Source organism: Bos indicus x Bos taurus, chromosome 27, assembly GCF_003369695.1.
Source record: "Bos indicus x Bos taurus breed Angus x Brahman F1 hybrid chromosome 27, Bos_hybrid_MaternalHap_v2.0, whole genome shotgun sequence".
NCBI classification, from domain to species: Eukaryota; Metazoa; Chordata; class Mammalia; order Artiodactyla; family Bovidae; genus Bos; species Bos indicus x Bos taurus.
Genome location: NC_040102.1, coordinates 16,510,347 through 16,532,319, shown reverse-complemented (window position 1 = coordinate 16,532,319; position 21,973 = coordinate 16,510,347). Strand labels below are relative to the sequence as shown.

Genomic DNA, 21,973 nt, shown 5'->3' with positions numbered 1-21,973 from the left:
AGTGAAAAGTGAAAGGGAAGTCGCTCAGTCGTGCCTGACTCTTAGCAACCCCATGGACTGCAGCCCACCAGGCTCCTCTGTCCATGGGATTTTCCAGGCAAGAGTACTGGAGTGGGGTGCCATTGCCTTCTCCAACACACAACACTGTGACGCAATTATTTTCCAATTAAAGAAATTTTTAAAAAGTCTCATTAAGCTTCCTTACCACCTCAGGGTGGAGGCCAGTCACTGTAGCACCCTCCCACACTGGGCTCGCTGCAGTTGCTTCCTGTCCTTTAAGTCAGGGGTCTCCAACCTCCAGAATCTAATGTCTGATGATCCGAGCTGGAGCTGATGTAATAATAATAGAGATAAGATACACAATACATTTAATGCACTTGAATTATCCCCAAACCATCCCTCCACTCCCCGGTACCCCTGGTCTGTGGAAAAATTGTCTTCCACAAAACACACATACATACACACAAATACACATCAATAAAAGGTTAGCGTTTAAGTTTTAATCATAAAATATATTAATATTTTCATAAATGCCAGCAAAACTTTAATTTTCAATTAACACACAAATGGGGGCGTCCCTGTTGTTTCAGTGGCTAAGAATCTGTCTTGCGCTCTCCGCCCGACCACCGCCGCGCCGCCATCATGGACACGAGCCGTGTGCAGCCCATCAAGCTTGCCAGGGTCACCAAGGTGTTGGCAGGACCGGTTCTCAGGGACAGTGCACGCAGGTGCGCGTAGAATTCATGGACGACACGAGCCGCTCCATCATCCGAAACGTGAAAGGCCCCGAGCGCGAGGGCGACGTGCTCACCCTGTTGGAGTCAGAGCGAGAGGCTCGGAGGCTGCGCTGAACTTGTGACTGGGTGCTGGATGTCTGGGTTGACGCCTTGGCCCACCAGGATGATCTGCTGTTAATAAAGTGTTTGTATTGTATGTAAACCTGAAAAAAAAAAAAGAATCTGTCTTGCAATGCAGGGGACACGGATTCAATCCCTGGTTGAGGAACTAAGATTCTACATGCCACAGAGCGACTAAGGCTAGGTGCCGCAACTAAAACCCGACTCAGCCAAAACAAAACAAAACAAAACAAAATAAACAGGAAACACAGATATCCCTCATGGCCAGGCACAGCTGGTCAACCCGGCTCCCCGGCCCACGGAGGCCAAGTCGGGCGGGCCCACAAGAAAACCTATTAACAGGTTATCATTACAACAATTTCAGTTTGAAAGACACCAGTTTCCAAGTCAGTGTCCTCCCAAGCTCTGCATATTTCCATACTCTACACCTTGAATGGAAGAGTTAAGATATTTTTAAAAGAAGGCTTACACACCCAGGGAACAAAGATACTCTAAGCATAGCTACAAGGAATCTTCTACATATGCCAACTTCTAAATGAGGTTCAGCATCTGGGACTCAGTAGGGTAAACTCTATAATTGGGTTGCTCTCCTTTTAACAGACCCACGTAATTTTATAACACTTGTGTAAATTGATTTATATATAACGTTCCTACTTTATTGGTTTGCTCTGTTTTTAGCACTTGCTTACTGCTTTATAAGGTAGAAAAAAATGAATGATATGCAGCAGTGAGTGGTAAATCGGAAAAGAAATTCTCAGCTGGTGGAAGTTAGGGAGATTTTAGTTCCCTGAAGGTAACAGTGAGTGTAGAAAGCTTGTAAATAAATGAATGAGTGAATGAATGAATAAATAAACAGATTCTCTGTCTCATATTTGGAAAATTCAGATTCACTAGGATGTGAGATGGGGCCTGGAAAATTGTGCTTTTCAAAAGCTCTCCAGATTATTCAGCTGCTCTCCGTAGAGTTTTTAAAGCAACACTACCCTTTTGCTTTCCTCCTGAAGGGAAACGAAGGAAGTGTGTAAAGTTTTGAAACAATCACACCCATTCAATTATCCTCCTTTCTTGTCTCCAGTAAACAAACAAAAAAAAAAGAGAGTGAGAGAGAGAAAGGAAATTGGGCTTCATGTGTAACCTCTGAAAGCCTAGCCCAGCATTTTTAATGAATTAAAATCAGTATCAAATGTTCCAACCGAGTAAATAAATCAGCATTCAAGAAAAAGAATATAGCTGGTAAGCATGCTAACTGCCACTATGTGGCTTGATATCTGTGCCCATGTTTAAGACAGGTTTAAGACTGATTCACAAATAGTTTGAACTGCTTATTTCTATTGTTTTGTTTTTATAACCTGGGAGAATCTCAAAATTCCAGGCTCATTCCTCTGCCACACATCTGCAGCTGCTAGACCCCATGAGTTGCAAAACACATTTCTAATGCAAGCTCCCTCCTTGAAAAGATATATTTTATTGTGCTATGAAGAACTCTAGTCATAAAGGAGAGTATACAGACCAGTACATCCCTACCATCTAACTTTGCCTGATCTTGACATCTAGTCCTCATTCTATGAAGAAACAAAACTTTACAGTTATAGGTTCTTCACTCCTCCCTAATCTCATCCTTTTCACTCCCCTCTGACATGTAAATATTCTTCTGAATTTAGAATATGTTATTTCATTCATATTTTAACCATTTCACTACATATATGCCCATAATACAGAGGAGTATTTGGCATTTTCTAAAATCTATGTAAATTAATATTTTTACCCTCATGACTGGTTTTAAGATTTATATATTAACAAAGATGGCGTTTATTCACAGTTTAACTGCCAAATTTTATACCACTTCCTGAATAGTCCACGATTTATTTATTCATCTCTTTAAATAAATATTTAGATCACTTCCAAGTGTTACTATTCAAATAATGCTAAAGTGGACTGATACAGTAGCCACCTTTTGATGGGATAACAAACAACCCCCAAACCTCAAAGGCTTACAACACAAAACGTTTTTCTATCAGTGGGACTATGGTTTGGCTACAGCTCTATTCTAAGACTATAAGCATGAAAGAGCAAAGAGAAAAAAGGAAGTAAACCAGACGGGGGAATCTCTGTAGGGTCTCTAAGCATCATGCATTTCCTTTCCTGCTCTTCCAGCTAGAGCAGCATCACATCACCTGGGGACTTGTTAGAAATGCAGATTCTCAGGCCTCAATCCAGATCTACTGAATCTGACACTGAGGGTGGAACCCAGCAATCTGTGTTTCAGTAAGTTCTTAGTGGTTCTGATGCCTGATAAAGTTTGAGACCCACCAGCACAGAAGTAAGGGCTTACAGTAATTAACATTCTAAGATAAGTAAAGGGAGGACACGTGTGCTCTGTAAGGTAGGTAATTGGATATTCATTAAACAATAGAACCTTTTACATTGCAAAGGTACATTATAAATTATTGCAAATTGTATAAACTGTGGAACATGAAGAGAAACCAAGAGATACTACACTATTTATTGACATATTTATAAATAATCCTGACTGATGTAGTAACTGAGTGTATTGCTGCTGATTTATAGGAAGATTCTACTTTGATTTATGGTTTTGCTTTATTACCACTGACCTCTGTGTGATCCCATTTTGTGAGGAAGTTCTCTGGATCAGAGAACTACAGCATTGGTCTCTAAATAAATACTTCTACTGGAGTTCATTTTCTGGCTAATTTGCATCCAAATGGCCCTATCTGAAATACCGATAATAGGGCTAAAGATAGTTTAAAGATCCAAATCTTTGGAAGAAAGCTTATTATTAATAGAGTTTGATTTGAAGAGTTATATTGTTCTAGGAGATCAAATTTCCTATATAAAAATTTTCTAATCTATGCCTTTTAAAGATATAAAGTAGACTTTAAGATTATTGCTCAAATAAGTAGAATTTGAATATGCTTTATATCAGTTAATAGATAACTTTTTTAAAAGGGAGAAAGCTGAAACCTATGCTATGTATCAGACTTTGTTAGATACTAATACGTGTTATTTCAACAACCTATTGAGGAAATATTATTATATACATTTTTAGATAAGAAAACTAAGGCTCTGAGCTCTTAAGTAATTTGTCCCTCATCACAAATAGCAGCCTAATCTAGGTCTGTCTGGCTGCAAATGCCATGAGCTTTTCATTGTATCACTTGTATACTTCAGCAAAACCATCTTTCCATAAACCTTCAACACATGAATACTGGGTAGATGCATTGAAAAAGAAGTCTTTGCACATGCAAAGTGCAATATAAACTAGTCAGGCAAGAGGCAGATCTGAGCCTAAAATAAAGTCAATTGACAGGTAATTTCATAGAATGCATAAAAACATTCACCATGTTTTAAAGTGGGTATTTCAAATAGGCTTTCCACATTTGACTATGTAATCTCATCCACAAATGAATTAGAGCTGCATGCCAAGATAATATGGGTTTCCTTGGTGGCTCAGATGATGGAGAATCTATGTGCAATGCAGGAGACCCGGGCACAGTCCCTGGGTCAGGAAGATCCCCTGGAGAAGGGAATGGCAACCCATAGCAGTATTCTTGTTTGGAGAATCCCATGGACAGAAGAACTTGCAGGGCTATAGTCCATGGGTTCGCAGAGTCAGACACGACTGAGAAAGTAAGCATGCACACACTTCAGCAGGACATCTCAGAACTAGAACATTTCTAGGGAAATGGGTCTGTAACTATCTATTCTATATATCAGGCAAAATTTAGAGACCTATCTTCCTGTTGCCTTCCTGAGACAACTAGAAATGACCAACGTACAAGTTCAAAAGAGAAAAACTAAAACAATAAAGAGAGGTAAACCAGTTATTTAGGCTTATGTAGTCAAAGTATTCAATTTATTTATAACCTTTAGTTTCACATCCAGGCAAATCTGACAGCAGGGAGTCAGCGGCAAATGAAACACATGTAAACACATTTAATGGCTGACTAATCAAAATGCAGTTTACCTCAGAGTCATTAAGAGACTTGATAAAGGAGGGTGTCCGCCCCCAAAAAATTCAAAAAATGTTAAAAGTGAAGAAATAGCAATTTTTTATTAAACTGAAGATTAAGCAATGAGCTTCTGCTAGGTACTATGGTCTGTGTAGCAAACATTAAATACTGAAGCCTAAAAAGACCTTAAGTCCTGGGTGCTGACCAGGTGGTGCTGGTAACAATATTGAATATAACGCTATAAATAATTTATGAGGTCATGACAAAACTGTAGTTTTTCACAGAATCATTTTTAGTCCTTATCTGAGATGTAGAAAACTTTAGAGAACTGTTCCACCTGATGTGAAGAGCTGACTCATTGGAAAAGACCCTGATGCTGGGAAAGATTGAGGGCGGGAGAAGAAGGGGATGACAGAGGACGAGATGGTTGGATGGCATCACTGACTCGATGGACATGAATCTGAGCAAACTCCAGGACAAAATGAAGGACAGGGAAGCCAAGGTGCTGCAGTCTATGGGGTCACAAAGAATCAGACACCAATCATTGACTGAAAAACAACAATTCACAAAATTAACATAGTAAACCCTAGATCCCTAGTAAGCTACCAAGTTCTTTTTTAAACTCCAGCTACTAGACCCTGGTCTACTTTTGCCCTGACTAGAGTAATTTATCACATGCTGAAATTGTTTTGTTTATATGCTTTTTCTCTCACTACCAAATTTAGAAAGGGTATGGGCTGTAGAATTAGATGATGATCCAATCAGCACAAATCTCTTCAACAGATTCACTCAGTTCATTAATCTTCAATAAAGTCATTTATTTAGGGCATTGTTAAAATAGCCTTGAGTCACTTAACATCATGATATAATGATCCCCTAAGACTTGCCCCACATTAAATTCACCAAGAGGAAAAATTTTCCCCTACTTTTAAAGCTTCCCTCCTAAGTTCTTCCACTTCTACAGTGTGGGAGAATTCCATAAAAATAGCCACATAGGCCAACAGAACAGAATAGGAATTCCAGAAATAAACCTAAGCATATAGGGTCAACTAATTTTCGACAAGAGTACCAGGAATACACAATAGACAAAAAAGAATCTCTCTCTTGAGAGAAACAGTAAGTCAAAATGGTGCTGTGAAAACTGAATAACCACATACAAAAGAATTAAATTGAACCCTTACATTGTACTATAGACAAAAATCAACTCAACTTGGAGTGAGTCTTAAACATGTCTTGGTAAAACTCCTAGAGGAAAACACAGGGAAAAGCTCCTTGACATCGACCTTGGCAATGATTTTCTTGGCTATGATGAAATCACAGGCAATGAGAGTGAAAATAAACAAGGGCTGTATCAAACTAGAAAGCTTCTGCTCATCAAAGGCAATAACAAACAAAAAGACAACCTACAGAATGGAAAAAGATATTTGCAAGTCATCTATCTGATAAGGGGTTAATATCCAAAAATACGCAAGGAACTCATACAACTCAATAGCAAGATAACAATCCAATGGAAAAAATGGACAGAAGACTTGACATTTTTTCCCCAAGAAGGCATACAAATGGCCAACAGATACATGAAAAAATGCTTGGCACCACTAATTATCAGGGAAATGCAAATCAAAACTACAATGGGATATAACCTCACACTTGTTAGGAGGGCTACTGTCAAAAAGACAAAAGATAACATGTGTTGGTGAGGATGTGGAGAAAAGGGAATCCTTGTACACTGTTGGTGGCAATGTACAGCCATTATGAAAACAGCATGGAGGGTCATCAAAAACTTGAAAATAGATCCAGTTATCCTTCTTCTGTGTATACATTCAAAGGAAATGCAATCAGTATCTTACCCATGTTCATTGCAGCATTATTTACCATAATCAAGATCTAAAACAACATCAATGGATAAAGAAATTGTGGTACATTTAATGGAATACCACTCAGCCTAAAGGAAATCAGTTCTGAATATTCATTGGAAGGACTGATGCTGAAGCTGAAACTCCAATACTTTGGATACCTGATGCAAAGAACTGACTCATTTGAAAAGACCCTGATGCTGGGAAAGATTGAAGGCAGAAGGGGATGACAGAGGATGAGATGGTTGGTTGGCATCACCGACTCAATGGACATGAGTTTGGGTAAACTCTGGGAGTTGGTGATGGACAGAGAAGCCTGGTGTGCTGCGGTCCACGGGGTCACAAAGAGTCAGACACAACTGAGCTACTGAACTGAACTGAACTCAGCCTTTAAAAGGAGATTCTGGCATTTGTAACAAGTAGATGGACCCAGAGGACATTATGCTAAGCAAAATAAGTCTGACACAGAAAAATACTGCATGATCTCACTTATACATGGAAGCTAGACAAGTCAAAGTCACGGAACCAGAGAGTATGGATAGAATGATGGTTTTCAGGACTGGGGAGGTGGGAGGAATGGGGAGCTATTTATCAAATGAGATAAAGGTCCAAGTCTCAGTTATGTAGAATGAAGAAGTTCTGAAGAACTTATATACACCATGGTGTCTACAGTGAATAGTTCTGTACTGTAGACTAAAAATTTGCTAAGAGCCTAGATCCTAGGATCTGGGGAAGAAAATGGCAACCTACTCCAGTACTCTTGCCTGGAAAATTCCATGGACAGAAGAGCCTGGTAGGCTATAGTCCGTGGGGTTGCAAAGAGTCAGACATGACTGAGCAACTTCACTTAGATCCTCAGATGGGCTCTTACCAGACAAAAGATAATCATTCTGTGAGGACATGGAGATGTTAATTAGCTTGACTGTAGTAATCATTTTACTATGTATACGCATCTCAAAGCATCATGCTGTACATGGTAAGAAGCTACAATTTTTCTTTTGAACATAAAATATTGTCTTTGAGATGCTTCAGTGTCCACTGCGAATTCCTCATGCTAATGGGTCTCATGGTGTAACACATACAGAATCACCTACAAGGCTTCTTCTTTTTCTTAATTTTTGCTGTTTTTTTTTAACATGTACACACTGCTTTATTTATTTATTTTTGGCTGCTCTGGATCTTCATTGCTGAACACGGACTTTCTCTAGTTGCAGAGAGCTGGGGCTACTCTCTCGTTGTGGTTCACGGGCTCCTCGTTGCGGTGGCTTCTCTTGCTGGGGAGCACAGGATCTAGGGTCCACAGGCTTCAGGAGCTCACCAGTTGTAGCCTGTGAACCCCAGAGCATGCAGGCTTCAGTAGCTGTGGCACACAGGCTTACTTGCTCCAGGTATGAGGAATCTTCCCAGACCAGGGATCAGATCCATGTCCCCTGCATCGAGAGGCAGATTCTTATCCACTGCGCCACCAGGGCAGTCCCTGCAGGGCTGCATGAAGCAGGTTATTGCGCCCACCTCCAGAGTTTCGGACTGAGTTGGGTCGCACAGAGTCAGACACGACTGAAGCGACTTGCAGCAGCAGCAGCAGCAGGCCTTGGGTGGGGCAGTCTTTGCATTTCTAGCAAGTTCCCAGGTAATGCTGGTGAGGCTGGTCTGAGACAGCACTTTGAGAATCACAGCTCTATACTGACACCTTTGTTTACATGGAATTGAGGCAAATAGTGTAGAGTAATAGCTGCCAGGAAACCACGCCTAGGATTGCCAACAGCTGGTTTGAGAGAGATAATTAATAGGCCTGCTTGTATCAGTTAGGGTCTCAACTGGAAACAGATGGCATGCTTCAGATAGGATAAGTCCTGACAGCCAAGAAGTGAAAACCTTGTTAGGCCCTAGGGTTTTGCAATGAAGACCTAAGCATCCATGTACAAGATTGAACTCGGCCCACCTTCACACACAGTCATTTAGAACAGCTGACACAACGCAGGTTGTGAGGTTACCTCCATATGCACGCTAGCCACAATGCCCAAGGAGGTATCCTAGCTGTATGCTCTGACACGTTTATTTCTTTTCTCTCAGAGTATCTGGAGGCATTGCCCTCTTCAGCTCTCTGTCGTCCTTACCCAAAGCATGATTCAGGACTTCACCTGAGAAAGTAAAGTATCTGGGAAAGCTTTACTGATGTATACAAATTTTATCTGAGTAGTCTTATCTCCTTTCCTCTGATCAATGGCCCATTTTTCTTCTACCTGCTGTAACAACTATTCTCACTTCAACATATATGCAGGGGGTTATTTTATCTCTTTAAATTTCTATATGTGAAGTTGTGGGCTTCCCTGGTGGCTCAGATGGTAAAGAATCTGCCTGCAATGTGGGAGACATGGGTTTGATCCCTGGGTAGGGAAGATCCCCTAGAGAAGGGAATGGCAACCCACTCCAGTATTCTTGCCTGGAGAATCCCATGGATAGAGGGCTACAGACCATGGGGTCGCAAAGAGTCAGACACGACTGAGTGACTAACATGGGAGGTTACAGCCATTCTTCCGTCTCTTCTGGTACCTGTCGAAAGGACACTCAGCAGACACACTGGCAACTTTAGATTATAGATGATCTCTGTGTAGCCCTTGTTATTATAGCATTCTTCTTTACTTTTTGTTTTGATACTAAATATTTTTAATAATAATTTTGTTAAAAAAACTTATGTAACCTTCTTAGTTAATATGCGCAAAATGGATACAATTAGGGATCCATTCCACATCTCAGGACCAGAGTATTCCTGGACCAGCATATACCTCCTTTCCCATCACCGGTCTCCTCTGCCCCCAAGTAAACACCATCTTTTAAAAAAAAAAATGCATATGCTATATCTTATGTAGACTTCCATAAGCAGCATACTGTTTAATTTTGTTGGACTCTGAGCAAATTTTGCAGCTTCTATTCCTTATTCCATATTATATTTCTAAAAATTGTTTATATTGTTACATGTAGAAGTTGTATATTCATTTTCCCTGTGTAAATTTATAATGTGAAGATGCTTCAAATTATTCATTTCCCTGTTGCTAGACATTTGTGTCTTTTCTAGTTTTTGTTTTTATGAACAAAGTGGCAGTGAGTTTTCTTGTAGATGTCTCCTACACGTTTCAGGGTCCCTCTTGAGTGTACTGAACCTAGTCATAGCATTGCTGGATTATAGAATACATACAGATTCATTTTCACAGGGCATTATGCACTTGTTTTCCAAAGTAACTGCACCAATTTACAACCCTACCAGTATGGCATATGAGTTCTCATTAAGCCACATCTTTACCACCTCTGATATGATCGGTCACCTTAATTTTTGCCAGTATAGTTTGTGTACAGGGTATTACATGAGGTTTTAACTTCTGTTTGACTAATCACTAGTGAAAGTATCTCTTCTTATGTATCATATCAGGTTCTTAGGGCTGCTGTAACAAATTTCCATACACTGGGTGACTTGAAACAACAGAAATGTTTTCCCTCCCAGTTCTGGGAGCCAGAAGACCAACATCAAAGCACAGGCAGAGTTGCGCTCCTTCTGAAAGCTCTCAGGAAGAATCCTTCTCGCATCTTCCTGTTTCTGGTAGTGTCAGGCCTCTTCCTTGGCTTGTGGCTGAATAACTCCAATCAAATCTCTTTCTTTGCCTTCATGTGGCCTTTTAGATCCATGTGTCTCTCACCTGAATGACTCTCATAAAGATGCTCGTCGTTGGATTTAGGACCTACCTGGATAATTTGTTGTTTAGTTGCTAAGTCGTGTCTGACTCTTTGCGACCCCATGGACTATAGCCTGCCAGGCCCCTCCGTCCATGGGATTTTCCAGGCAAGAATACTGGAGCGGGTTGCCATTTCTTTCTTCAGAAGATCTTCCTGACTTAGGGATCAAACCTGTGTCTCCTGCGTTATCAGGAGGATTGTTTACCACTGAGCGGCCTGAATAATTTAGGATGATCTTATCATGAGATTCTTAGTTATTTCTGCAAAAACCTTTTTTTCCAAAAATGTCAGATTCACAGGTTTTAAGAATTAGGACATGGACATTTAAGGATCAGGGCATGTAGTTGAGGCACAATTTAACTCACGACAAAAATAATTACCATTCACACTTTGTAAAACACAGGTTCATGTTTTTTTCTCCCGATTATCTATTGAATCTTTATTATTTTCCTATTAAGCCTTTTTCTTATTGATTTGTAAAACTTCTTTAAAGATATCCATTTTATGTCTATTTGCTAAACAAGTATTCTCTCAATCTGTGACTTACATTTTTACTTTTTAGTATGATGTCTTGATAAACAGAGGTTCTTAGTTTTTATGTAATTGAATTTGCTATCTTTTCTTTTATGGTTAGAACATTTTATGTCTTATGTAGTAAACTCTTCCGTGGCCACAAATAAATTTTCTTATATCTTCTTCTAAATATCTTGACCATTGTTCTTATAGTTTTACATCTTTCATTCATCAAGAGAAAAATTCTGTTCACAGTATATGAGATGAGGATCCAATTTTATTTTTTTTCATGAATAATGGATAACCAATTCCCCCTCATCCTGTCTTGATCCATGTCTAGAGCCACAATAGTTATCTTAGGATAAAGTGACGACAAGCTCGAGGATGAAAGACATAATCTGATGTGATATAGGCACTTACAATAGCACCAATATTTAAGTGACAGTTCTGTATCATTTAGAAAGAATAAGAAAATCCAGTTCAACATTCCTACTCAACTAACAGCATAATCTACATGACATCCTGCAAACCTTAACTGATACAATTTTATACACACTGAAGTCTATCTTTAGCCAGGTTTAACTATCATTGCAAGTAACTTAGAGTAGCTACTTTGAACTTGGGATTACATATTTACCAAATGACATCACTGAATAAATTGGTGCCAAGAAACACCCAGGTTATTAACCCTCAGCCGCCAGGTGGATGAATCAGCAGTGCCCTGTACATTTTGGGTAACTGTGGGCACAGGTGGTTCCCTGCATGGCTCTTCCATCAATCATGAAAATTAGTCAACTGTGTGGGACAGTCCATTGAATCCATAATTTCATGTCTAATAAATTTCACATGTACACACAAAAGTAAAGCTACCTGAGCTCTCAGAAAACCCAGTTTCACTAAATGCATTCATTTTACCACTGCCCTTTTTCTACACAAGGAAGGAAATAATTGCTTAACTGAAGTCAATTCGTAATCTCCAGATCTCATGAAAAACACAAGTCCTCCTTTAGAAAAGTCATCGTTGGAGAAGAAAACCTGACCTGGATTTTCCTGTACTGTGTTCTGACTGTTTTGGAATAGTCATTTGTGGGTTTAGAAACCTGTCCACACCTGTTCTGGCCAAAACAGTACCATTAGCCACCTATGACTATTTCCATTTACATGAATTAAAATAAAACGTTCAGCTCCGCATTTTGCACTAGCAATTTGTTCAGCGCTCCATAGCACCAATTCAAGACAACAAAGACAGAACATTTCCATCTTCACAGACAGTTCCTCTGGAGAGTGCTTTTCTAGACGCTTTCTTCCACTCTATTCACATTCACATCTAAATTCATGTCGTACTTTAAAGTTTACTAAGTGCTTTCCGGTCCATGCTTTGACTGGGTGCTCACTCTATGATTGGTAGAAAGGCATTATTCAAAGTGTCTTTATCTACTGTTGAGTAACACATTCCCCTCAAACTTAGCAACTGAAAATAACAAACATTTATTACCTTGTGGAGTTTCTGAGGTCAGTAATCTGGGAGCAGCTTGGCTGAGTAATCTGGCTCAGGGTCCCTCATGAGGCCGCAATCAGATACGTGCTGAAGCTGGGGCCAGGTGGCTGTTGGAAGAAGCTTTCAGTTCCTTTTTCCTGTGGCCTTTCGACTTGCTCCAGAGTAAATACTTTGGAAGAGAGAGACGGAGGGGGCAGGGGAGGGAAGGAAGGGAGAGCATTGTCTTTTATAACCTGATCTCTGAAGTGACACACCATCACTTCTGGCTTATCCTACTGTTACACAGACCCTGGTTGGCAAGATATGGGAGGAGATCACACACAGGAGTGACTGTGAGAAGCTGGAGATCATCCAGCCCATCTTAGACTTCAGCCAATCATGTTGCTCTTTAAGACACTCGGGAACGTGTCAAACTCACACAGCTGATAAACCTGAGAGAACATTAGAGAAGAACACGCATCTAAAAGAATTCCCAGGTGGTGCGATGGTAAAGAACCCGCCTGCCAATGCAGGGGATGCAGGAGTTTCCTGGGTTAGGAAACTCCCCCGGAGTAGGAGATGGCATCCCACTCAGGTATTCTTACCTGAAGAATCGCATGGACAGAGGAGCCTGGCGGACTGCAGTCCGTGGCGTTGCAGAGTTGGACATGACTGAGCGTGCACACACACACACACACAACCTCTGACTTTTTACTCCTTTCTTCCACAGTACTCTGGCTTCACACATCAAGGTGTTACTTCAACTTCCTTAAACAATTTGACTTTTTTTTTTTTAATAAACCAGTGACACAGACTAATATCATCAACCTGCAAATACTACAGCTGGGATTCAGGGGGTCTTAGTAACAATTGCTCCTCTTCTTTGCTTTCTCAGGAAAAAAAAAAAAAAAAGAAAATAACTGGAGAGTAGAAAGAACAGAAGGAGCCTGCTCCTGACAAGCACTCTGTCCTGACCAAACTCTAGATTGGCTCCTCTTAGCCCCTTGACCTTGACCTTGATGTCCATCTTTGTCGGTCCTGCATGGCCCAATTGTAGCAACAGGCCTGTGAAGTTGGTTTAGCCAGAATGCCCCACCCTCGCTATCTGACAGATTTCCTTTTCTCTCACCAAGCTCCGTGCTGAGTCACTTCAGTCATGTTCTACTCTTTGCAACCCCATGGACTGTAGCCTACCATGCTCCTCTGTCCATGGGGATTCTCCAGACAAGAATACTGGAGTGGGTTGCCATGCCCTCCTCCAGGGGATCTTCCTGACCCAGGAATCGAACCAGTATCTCTTATGTCTTCTGCGTTGGCAGGGGGCTTCTTTACCACTAGCGCCACTTGGGAAACCCTTTCTTTTACCACTCCCCAACTCCCATGTAATATCTGATCACCTTGGCCTGCCTTCAGCAAAAAGCCTGTCATGTTGGTTTATCCAGAATCCCTCTTTGCCCCTGATAGTCTCCTGTTAGTAATTTTCCATCCACTGACCCCCACCTTGCTCCTTGAATAAAAATTCCCAGTTTTCCTTACTGCATTCGAAGTTGTTTCTCTTTCCTGTTGCAAAAATGCCATCTCTGTTGACCCCACACCCATCATAATGGTCCTGATTAAAGTCCGTCTTAGTGTCAAACAAGTGTCATGAAAACTTTTTTTTAGTGCCTCTGGAGACAGCAAGTGGAGAGGAAGAAGTAAGAGGAAGATTCCTCTCCCACACCTAACCACACAGAAGAGAGTTTCTACAAATTATTGCTCAGGGAAGGGCCAGAGGCAAACTGCCTTCCTTCCGAAATATACAAAACAAAAAAAGCTGACTTAGTTTACACAGCATACACATAGATGTGCTATGGTTTACCTCCAACCATAGCACATCTTAATTTTTTTTTTTTTTTTAATAATTCTATTTCAACTCAAGGGCAAAGTGTAGAAAAAGTGGGCTATGGTGAATTTCAACTGATTTCACTTTTTGGCTTGGCATTCAATATTGGCAGTCAGGGCTACAAGTAGATTCAAATTCCAAATGTCATGGATTTACTGGCTGTGGGTATTCCAGCTGACTGCTTTATCCTTTGATAATTATTTGAAATCAAAGTTTGGTTAACATTCACTGTCGATTCTAAGAAATTATTTCTGGATAACAAAGATACTGGAAAATATGCTAGAAATATTTTTGGATACTTGAGAGGAAAGAGCAGTAGGAATAAAGAAAAATCTTTTAGTTGAACAAATAAACTTTCAATTTTTTGTCTTTATTATGGTAGAAAAATGGGCAGTTTGCAAGACTGAATCATGCTGCTTCTAAAAACTTTTTTCATCATTAAGGACTCCAACGGTCCTTCCATTTGTCATTAGAGTCAGTCTCAATTCCTACTGACCTATGAGTTAAGGAGGTCCATCCACTTATCTTTTCTTTCAATATGGCATTTAAAGGCTAGCTGCGGGAGATGATGTCAGGTAAAAGTAAGCCAAATCCTGACACAATCCACCTTAAGTAAAATGAAAATGTATGCTCTCTCACACAAAGAAGTGTTGAGTTGGGGTGGCCTTTGGAGATAGTTTAGGCTTCATCCTCAGCAAGTGATACGACAGCAGCAGTCCCAGGCATGACATCCTGATCTGACAACATCCACAGGACACATGATGTGTCTTGAGGCTCTCTCTTAGGAGGGAGGAATTTTTTCCCCCAGTGGCCTCCAGTAAACATCCTGGATGCTTCCGGATATCTCATTGGCTACAATTGGTCTATTGCTCATGACAAAGAGTACAGAACCACCACAATGGGCTTAAATAGATCATCTGTTAGAGAAAGGATGTTGGTGAACCATCACAATTCTTGTTTCCCAAATAGGAACCTCTTAGACTCTATATCAGGTTAGTTTTTATCACCAAAATATACTACCAGAAAAAGGATCTTGGTAGTAAAAAAAAAAAAAAGTATAGATATGGAAAAGCATAAATTAAAGATGGAAAGGAGAATTGGAGGAAAAAACCCTAGTGGTTCCAGACCAGGAAAACGAAAGGCAGAATATAAATTGAAATGCTGATCATGAAAATCCTATGAGATAATCCTTGTCAGAATTTAGTGAGAATTATTAGTATATATTTTTTTGCTGCTCAGACCAAATAAGTTAAAGTCTGACAATGATTTCAAGTTGCAAAGAAATGCGATCCAGAATTGGCATATCTACCTAGGCAAATAGGTTAAGCCAAACAAATAATGGATGTATTACATATCTATTATGAGACCAAATCAGTGGTACGCTCGCTCGGTGATTAAAGGACCCTCTTTTAAACAATTTTTTGGTCTGTATTTGGTACAGCTGGTACAAAGGAACATCTTTCTTCAATCATCATGTGAGTTTTTTGTTCTCCTCTTAGGCTGTTTCTTAAACAACATTGCTGACAAAGTCCTTGGTTCATAAAGCACAAACGAGGAGTAGGGTGTAAGGAGCTGGGGGTGTTATGTTGACAAGTGTGTTAGCTATGAAGACAGTCAGCCTTGAGTTTCAGTCCAAAACATGACCCAGCATGAGTTATCCAATCTACCTCAACCTCACTATTTCATCTGGAATGAGGAGGTAGGTTATTAATTGCTAATATCCTACAGAATTTTGTAAGAACTACATGAAATGATACATATGTACAAGCTGGAACGGAGTTCAGGCTATAATTGGCATTAAGTCAATGTTACTTATTACTATTGGTTATATAAAGCCTCGTAGCAGAGAGGGAGTGGTAGGGGGAGAAAGAGTGGGTAAATTTGAAAATAATGATATTGTAGTTGTTATCTTCATTCTTTACTGTGTCTCTCACAACAGATGAGGTGGGTTTTTGTTTTTGGTGTTTTTTTTTTTTTTTTTTTAAGATCGCTTTAGAAATGCATGTTTATGAAGGAAAGCAAGACTCCCAAAATTCAGTAATGAAAAGTACATTAGATTTCATGTGGCAAAGACAAGACTCAAACCAGATTTATTGACCTTGGATCTAATGTTCTTTTTACTGCCTCTTATTGAGAAAGTATTTCAACAGTTTTTGCATGATTCATTGCTTACTGTTCAAAAAGGTAGACTTGGAATCTTTCAGTCACTGAGCTGGGAAAGCGTCACAAGCTTTGGATGGTACATATCCAGCAGAATCTGTTCCCAAACCACATGGGGAGGTTGATCTCATATCTGTAGGGACAGAAGGTCCAAACAAGCCTTTTCTACTATACTATTTACGCCTGACATGAAGGTAAATGTTTTTGTTTGTTTTTAGTAGTTAGCCATCTAGTGTAACACTCCCAAATATCCCCCGGCACCTGGAATATTGGCACTGCCATCTGGAATTTCACCATTAGAATACAATTTTACGACTAAGGTTTAGCTTTAAGAAAGCCCTTGTTATAATGGACTTGGAAGGGACCAGGAAAATGAACACAGACATACCCCTAGTTAACCACTACTGATTCTTATCCGCTGGACTAGTTGTCTGTTTCAATGGCTCCCTTGGAGAGTGCAATGGCTTCGCTTCATCTCTCTCCTGAAGGAGAGCTGTATTTGAACGCAAAGGATAAAATATGCCTCACCTTTAGGAAGTGTAGGGGGGAAGAGGGTGTAGATGAGAAAGCACTGAAAAGGAGCAGAGAGGGTGGGATGACAGAAATCAGTCAGCCTTCCTACAATTATGTCACCCTAGGACTATTTTTAAAATGTCTTAGAATTCTTTTCTACTTTAAACTGAGTGACTCCCCCTGGTTTTCCTACTCAGCAATAGTTGGAGACAATGAAAAGGCCATTTAAGCCATGTTAATATTTCTTAATCACCAAACACATCTAAGTCATTAAAATTTGAATCCTTTATGATTTCACTTAGCATACTGTTGGTAACGTGACAAAATCTGGGACATGAGTGAATCTTTCTGTGATAGTTGTTTTTTTTTTTTTTAAGGCTTTGGAAGTGAGTCAGTGTTGAATGTATCAAAATTATAATGCTTGATGTAGCCTTCCAAAAACAATAGCAAAGTCTGTAACAACATTGTCCAACAAAACCCTATCATGATAAAAAATGTTCTTTCATCGGTCCTAAATAATACAGCTGCCATTAGCCACAAGTGGATATTGAGTACTTGAAGTGTGGCTACTGACACAAAGGGATTGGACTTTACTCAGCCACTTGTGGCTGGTGGTATTGGACTGTGTAAGTCCAGAGGTGGTCTTTATTTGTATTTATTTATTTTTTGGTTGCACTGCTCTGCCTGTGGGATGTTAGTTCCCTGACCAGGGATGGAACCCATGCCCACTGCAGTGGAAGCATGGAGTCTTAACCACTGGACCAGTAGGGAAGCCCAGTGTAGTTTTGTTTAAAGTTTTCTGCTCTCCTCACTTTGTTTGTTTTCAAAAGTACCTATTTCGATTAATGCCATCAATTTTATATATAAATTCCGTGGTTTTTTTTTTTTTTTTTCTATTGGAAAATGTTTCTTTACCTATGATAACTCCAAGGTGAGCAGAGCAAACCAAGTTGCCTTGCACAGCAGCATCTTGGGCAAATTTATGTATATTACTCATAAAATACTTGTAATATGCGGTCAATTTCTAATGTCAACTATTGACACAAAAGGAGCGAGCCTGTGTAGATGAAACGGTGAAGCATCAGACGTCTGTCCTCCGCACTGATGGACTGGCCTTTCAGGTCAATTGTCCTTTGATTTCCTCCTCCCCCCTCCGAAATCCGGCACCTTCTGGGTGCCCCTGGGTCTGCAGATTTATGGTGCCCTTCTCTCCCTCTCGTATTGAAATCATTTAAAATCATTTAAAACCTCCTTTAAATTCATCCTAATTGTATAGAGGAGAAACCCGAGTCATTGCAAAGAACCACGGAGGGAAAGAAAAGGACTATTGATGAGCTCCTACCTGCTTGTGCTTAGTCGCTCAGTCAAGTCCAAGTCTTTGCGACCCCACTGGACTGTTGCCCTTCAGGCTCCTCTGTCCGTGAATTCTCCAGGCAAGAATACTGGAGTGGGTTGCCATGCCCTCCTCCTGGGGATCTTCCCAACCCAGGGATTGAACCCAGGTCTCCTGCATTTTGAGAGGATTCTTTACCAGCTGAGCTACCAGCGAAACCCCTACTATGTGCTTACTAGATACTTTATATGATGTTGGGGAAAAGGGTTCCCTGCTTGAATGCTGCTTCCCTGGCAAATAAATGACATTCAATAAACATTTTAAAATGGAAAAACACAAGAATACAGTTTTACAACGTGAAACTGTTATCATGCCCTTATCAAGACGAGGGAACTGAAATGTAGAGAAGTTATATGACTTCCTTTAGGCTAAGTTCACCCAACGCGCCAACATTTAATAGTCTTTCCTCTTAACTGTTTAAGTCTTTGCCTTGCTTCCTGTGTCCTAGGGGTTTTGCTCTTTGCCTTTCAAAGATAACACAAGCTAAATTGACCACTAGATATACACCAATGGCTGCAAAGGTATTAACAGAACCCGTTCCTAGCCGCCAGCCCTTTTCCAGGGGTCTTTGAATTTTAATGCCAACCTTCTGGGGACAGTGTAAACTCACAGAAATGGCTCCCTGGAAATTTCATGCTGTTGAGGAGAGATTTTTATTTTGGTACTTTAGCGGCATTAAAAATATATATATTCCACAGCAGATATTTTCCTGGAGTGGATGTTTCCATAAAGGAGTCTGGATGCTTCCACAGAAAGACGCATTTCACTTACAAATTCAACTTCAACAGCGTTTGCCTTTATCTGATCCTATATTTTGAGTAGACGATTGATTCATTCGTATTAGCCCCTATCATGATAGATGACTTGTAAGAAACAGAAATTGGCTCCTCCCCCATTCTCCGCCCCCCCCCCCCCCCCCCCCCCGCCCTCCCCGGATCCTCTGATGCTTCAGAGTACGGTCTAAAAACGGAGGCGCCTTTGGAAAGGATTTGCACGTTAAAATATGGCTCCGTGATTTTCAACGCACAGACCACAAACAGCGCTAGAGCCCGAGAAGTATTTAAAACAGATCACATCCTGAAGTTGGAGGGCTGCAAGAAAAGTACAAGTCGTCCAGGCCAGTCTGCAGAGGTTGTTCGGGCTTCCGCCCTGCAAAAAAAAAAAAAAAACAACGGGCAGGCGACACGTCGCGACGAAATCTCAGCGGCAGAAGGGGAAGAGCATCACCTGCAGTTCGAGGCGTGGGAAACGCCGGCGGAGGAGGCCGGCGAGGAAGCCCGCCGGAGAGGTGCGCGCCGCGGGGCCGCTCAGGTGCCGGGGCTCGGCGGCGCCGGGGGGAGACGCGGCGCGGTGGAGAAGGACGGACGGTCAGCCGTCGGGACCGCAAGACACTGCTGCGGCAGGGAGGCCGGCCCAGCCTGTCCGCTCGCCGCCGCTACTGTCCGGGAGGCGGACCCCGCGGGAGCACCCGGGTCCGGGGCGCGGGGCGGGGGGGCGAGGCGGGGCGCTGACGTCACCTCCCCTCCCCCGCGGCCTCCGGGAGGGAGAGAGGGAGGGAGGAGCGCCGAGAGAAGCAGCAATCCGCCGCAGTTCCCGGCCGCAACTCCCAAACTCCGCGGCTCGGCTGCCCGGACAAGTCCTGACAAACTTGGTTTCTCCCCGGCCCTCGCGCACTCGCCTCCTTTTTCGCTGCTCAAGTTTTTTCCCCCAGGACGGTAAGCCTCCGGAGATGCGGCCACCTGGGCGGCGCGGGCGGATCGCACCCTCGCTGGGGACATGGTGAAGATCGCAGGGAAGAAGCAAAGTTGGTACTTCAGACACGGCTTCTAACAAACATCCAGATAGTGTGGGGATTACGGAGCTGTCGGCACTTTAAAGCAGGGCTCCGAGGACTCGGCTGGACGGGTGAGTTCCTTCTTTCGTGCAAGCCTTTCTGTCTTTTTAAAGTTTAAACAGAAATGAAATAATGTGAGGGTGCTTCACTAGTATGGGGAAGCGTGTGCATCCTACCGGTTTTCCGCTTGGGGAACAGCACCCTACCACCCCCCACCACCCCCAAAGGCTGTGTTTAGCTCGGGAATCAAAGATCAGTATGCACAGGTTTTGGAATTCGTGAAATACTTGCAGAGCACTGTTCAGAAGAACTTGAAAAGCTACGCCGTTTGTGCATTATTTCGAATGTAACTTATTATAGAAATGGTGCGCGGGGAGGGCGCCTCCGTGCCGCGTGATCCGCAGTGGCGCAGCGCCCTCTAGTTCGGACACCCGGCGAAGCGCGCGCTCCCTGCGGGGTTCCGCGCGGACCGCGAACTTGGACCTGCCGGGTGCTCATGGAACGTGGGCGTGAGGTCCCTGGCCGTCACCCTAGCCTTCACTTACCACCCACTCCGGCCCATTCTGTGTCTGATTTACATATACCAGCGTGGGTGAACTGGATACAGAATTGGTGCTGGCAGAAAGTGGTTTTGTTTTTTTTTTTAATTTATTTAATTTTGGGGAACCCAGCCCCCATCCCCCTAATGTCCCAGAACCTATGGGTACTGGGTTAAGGAGGACTGACTATTGAGAGGACAAACGTGGAGCTTGAACTCCATCTCTCGTTCATGTGAAGGTAATTAGAGGGTAGCTAAAAGGCACCTCCTTTTCGTTCCTTTGGGGCTAAAGGATCAGTTAAAAACGTGGCAGCACCGGACTCTGAAATCTACATCTCTGGCTCTTGGCTGTTCCTCTGGCGACAAAGTGCGACTTCTTCCAGGCAATTAGGTTTCTCAGTGGACCTGGCCGGCAAATCGGGATTCCCCAACCGATGTTTAGTTCAAGTAAGCGGTATTATTTATTAATGAATAGTAATTTTTTTCTCCAGGAATTCTTTTGCGCCATTTCAAAATCTTGTGATTGTATGTTATAGGATGGTGTCTTTTTAGCCTTTTTACTCACCCCCTCCTATCCCTTAACCCCGCATACTGCCCCTACAAACTGTTGGCGTTCGCGTGTGGCTGTGTTTCGTTTAGAGTTAGAATTCGGCCCGGGGCGCCAACGAATGGAGCTTGGAGATCAGGTCACCTGCTTCCTAGGTGTTTCATGTATGAAGCTGACCTGTAACCCCGGGAGCGCTTTGCGCAGTTATGGCCGTAGCCAAATGTTTGGATGATGATGTTTGTTGGATGTGTGAATTTGTGTGTATTCTAAATAATACGCCGGGAATACACTACATACTCTTAGTGCCGCGAATCAGCACACTCATTCTGCAGGCGTGGTTTCTCCTTCCCAGCCACGACCTGGTAGACACTTTTTTTCTAATCACCGTCTTTGAGATGGCGTAAGAGTAGGCTGCATTAACTTTGAACTAAGGCATTTCCCTCTTTAACCCTAGACTCCTTCGCCCCCATCGGCCTGGTAGTTCCTCCAGCAGCCCCCTCCACCGGTTCTGGGGAAATCATCTCTCTTTGTCCTCACAGTGTTAACGTATTCTAGCTCCACAAACTTTCCGAGGTCACGTCCGCCCTCTTCCCCAGGCTGTTTCTCTACGCCCGGGAGCATTCCGGGCTGCGCTGAGCCGGCGCCTGGAGCTTTGCCCGCGCCGAGGATGGGCTCACAGCCCCGGGATACCCCGACTGCGCGCTCG

General features: G+C 42.2%; 1 protein-coding gene and 1 pseudogene across 5 annotated transcripts in view; both read left to right on the top strand.

Annotated features, from left to right (window-relative positions):
• The first annotated feature begins 610 nt into the window (after positions 1 to 610).
• On the top strand, positions 611 to 939 carry LOC113884882 (annotated as a pseudogene).
• An 18,959-nt stretch (positions 940 to 19,898) lies between these two features.
• The window catches only part of FAT1 (FAT atypical cadherin 1), a 125,663-nt gene continuing 123,588 nt past the window's right edge, over positions 19,899 to 21,973 (top strand). For 4 of the 5 annotated variants that reach the window (XR_003509038.1, XM_027529946.1, XM_027529943.1 and 1 more), the window contains exon 1: positions 19,899 to 20,253. The gene's annotated coding sequence lies outside the window, so the exon portion shown is untranslated. The remainder of the gene's footprint in view (positions 20,254 to 21,973) is intronic. The other variant, XM_027529947.1, reaches the window with a different exon arrangement.